Raw genomic sequence first — 3,538 nt, 5'->3', positions numbered from 1 at the left:
TCAGAGATGGGCCCCCTCAGCCTGCCCTCTACCTTCCTTCTTGTAATCGGAGAGGTTGGAAAACTAAAGCCACATTTTCCAAACCCCTTTCGGCTAGGTTGCTAGGTGTGACAGGATTGGCCTAATAGATGTACTTGGTCAAGATTTGGAAAGCGGAAATAAGGCAGGGCCATCCTTATTTACATGGCCCTTCTATGGTTTGTACTCCCTGGCAAAGCCACGGAATCATGAGGTTTGTGAGCCTTTGCCAGCATTCCACATCCATCTCTAGCTTGAAAGGTAAGAAGTTATTGGTGCCCCTTGATGAGGCTTCCTATTCCCTGGGTTGCAGCCCTGGGCACATATTTTCCAGCTTCTAGAAAGTCTAGAGGTGGCTGAAGTGGAGACAGCCCAGTCACTAACAGCAGTGGGTGATTTTAATCGATATTCTCGATTCCCACAGTGGGTCGATTCCTTTTGGTTCTTGAATTATTCCCGGAGACCCAACTTTGAATGCATTCTGTCAGCCCTTCCAATAATGGTTTAAGACCTGATTTCCTGTATTACAACCTTTTTTGATCAAAATACCTATAGTGGTTTTTATCATCTGCACTGAACTCAGACTGATAAAGTTTTCTGATTCTGAGAAACATGCATCCTGAAATATAAGCTATTTTGAAATAACAGGAACTTATGTTTGGGCAGGGATTCCAAAATCTGGAACATCAAACCACCTTGGACACTTGAGAGAAAAAAAACAGATTACCAGACTCCACCCTATAGTATAAGAATCTCTCTAGGTGGAGCCTAGCATGTATTTTTAAAGTCTCTCCAGGTAATTATGATGCAGCCTGCCTAACACGGAAATCCAGGGTCAGGTATGTAGGATTTTAAGGTGTTAAGGTTTGTAGACATCATGAGGTCAGTGTTCCATTTGGTGCAAGAATCTCCATGCTGACATTCTGATATTTCCAAACTTTCCTGTCCTACGGATTACGTTATTGTCTTCGGTAGTTTATCAGCCCAGCAGGAACTCTCTCTGTTAGGAGAAGCCAGCTCTGCAGGAAGAATGAAGTAACTTCTTTCAAAACCATTCAATAAAGGAAATGCCCAGGTTAAACTATGACTTAAAAATCCACGTTTTACTTTATAGAATATAAAGTAAACTTATAACGGCATATGATGCTCTACCAAGCTCTTAAAAAAATATATTTTTGTTAGCTGAAAGCACATTCCAGATATTGTTAATATACCAAACAGGATCTCAAAGTAGTATATCATAGATTCATGGAATTGCAAGATATAAGATTAGAAGCAATCTTAAAGATGACTATTTTATTTATTTTAAAGATTTTTTTTTTTAATTTATTTGAGAGAGCGAGCGAGCATGAGCGGGGGCAGTGGGGGGGGGGGGGCACCAGGCAGAGGGAGAAGCAGACTCCCCGCTGAGCAGGGAGCCCGATGTGGGGCTCCATCCCAGGACTCCAGGATCATAACCTGAGCCGAAGGCAGAAGCTCAACTGAATGAGACACCCAGGTGCCCCTAAAGATAATTATTTTAAAACAGGGACCTAGAGTGGAAGGCACAACTTAAAAATAATGACATTTTTTTACAGTGACCTCAGAGGCCTTTACTTTCGTCTTTTACTCAGTTATGACCTTAAGCAAAGAGCAATGTATTTAATTCATTCAGGCCTCTTTTCAAATAAATGACAGTTTATGTTCACTTCCCTACTTAATCATTCTTTCGTTTTTCCTGGGGTCTCACTTTGAGATGTTCACTAGCCTTGCCCTTCTGTGGATCCGACTCCAACCTCAGCAGTTGGAGAGTTGATCAAAAATGGACAAGAAAGCCGAGCAAAACAAAATAACAGAAACTTAGCAGAAATCTGTAATTTTGGAAAACACAAGTGATTACGGGTATGTGTACAATGAACTTAAGTCAGAAAGCAAAGGTGGAAGAGCAAGTTTCCTCTAACATCACCTCCGAGAGCCTGAGAAATAATTGAGAATGGACGCCGGTCTGCTTCCAATATTCCAAATCTGATAGTGACTTGGGGGTGCATGCCATCTGCTGAGGACAGAGGAAGACCACAGCTGTGCCCAAATTCCTTGTAATTTCTTAGCCCTCTTTTGGGTATGTACTGCATTGAGTTCTCTGAAAATTAAAGACTTGATGTTAAAGAAAATCACAGGTTTATGGTGTTGTAAATGAGCAGGCAAATTCATAATCATTTATTAACTTGGCAGGTATTTCCTGGGGACCTAGCATGTGACAGGCACTCTGTTGAGCTCTGGGATAGAGTAGTGAACAGGGTCCTAGTTTTCTGGATATGATACATGTGCCTGGAATGCTACCAATAATCTGATGGTCTCATTCTCTTCAGTAGCAGCCTCACCTCCTGCTGACCATGTAATCCCTGTCGCCATGGTGGACATGTCCAACATGGCACCACCTTGAAGCAGGGAGTGACCTGACTCCACTGTGTAGGGAAAGAAAGCTCCCTCATTTCCTTCAGATGAAGAAGGCCAACCCTTGGGGAAGATAGCAAAATTTTCCTTGCTTTAATCAACATTTCCTTAATCAACCTCCCAGTTTAGAGACCTTTTAAGATAGGACTCCTCTAGGGGTGCCTGGGTGGTGCAGTCGGTTGAGTGACCAACTCTTGGTTTCAGCTCAGGTCATGATCACAGGGTGGTGAAATTGAGCCCCGTCTCCGGCTCTGTGCTCAGCACGGAGTCTGCCTGGGATTCTCTGTCATCCCTCTTCCTCTGCCCCTCCCCCATGCTCTCTCTCTCTCTCTCTCCAATAAATAAATAAATCTTAAAAAAAAAAAAAGATAAGACTCCTCTGGGCTGACCTTAACCTCCACAGAGATAAACAGATCTGTTCCCTTACTCACGGACTTTTTCCAGAAGCCAAATTCACTTGATTGTGAGAATCCGCTGAGCACTTGTAGAAATAAGAGATTCTTGGACCTCACTCTAGACTTAATAAAGCAGAATCTCTAGAAATTTCTATTCTTAACAAGTAAGAGATAAAATCAGGTGGCTATTTCTATTCTATTTCCATTTTTAAGTAAGTCCAGATATTTTCCAGTGGAGAATTTTTCAAAAAGAAAATGTTAAGAAAAAACACAAAATTTACCCCTTATTTCAAAGCCTGGCATTAAGGAAAATAATCAAATTGGTGTTTCTCTTTTCATTTTTTCTATGAATATGCATATATATTTTTATAACAAGATATCATACAAGAAATACTGTTTCTTTTCTTGCAGATTTTCTTTGTCCATATGCACATATACTGTGAACACATTGCCTGATTAGTATTTTACAGAAATAATTTCATTTAACTATTATGTATTGAGAATCTCCTCTAAGCAGTCACTGTTTTAAGTGTTGGGGATGCAGAAGGGAGCAAGTAGAAAGAAATCTGTGAAGCAATGAGCTTCTGTTACAATAGCAGAAGATGTTCAAGAAACCAGCCAACTGATATATAACTGAATAAATACTTACAGTTAGTGCCAGTGGCAGGAATGATAATATTTGGGTGTCTACG

This window comes from Zalophus californianus, chromosome 3, assembly GCF_009762305.2.
Source record: "Zalophus californianus isolate mZalCal1 chromosome 3, mZalCal1.pri.v2, whole genome shotgun sequence".
Lineage (NCBI taxonomy): Eukaryota > Metazoa > Chordata > Mammalia > Carnivora > Otariidae > Zalophus > Zalophus californianus.
The sequence above is the reverse complement of the archived record's forward strand: the minus strand, read 5'-3'. Positions refer to the sequence as shown.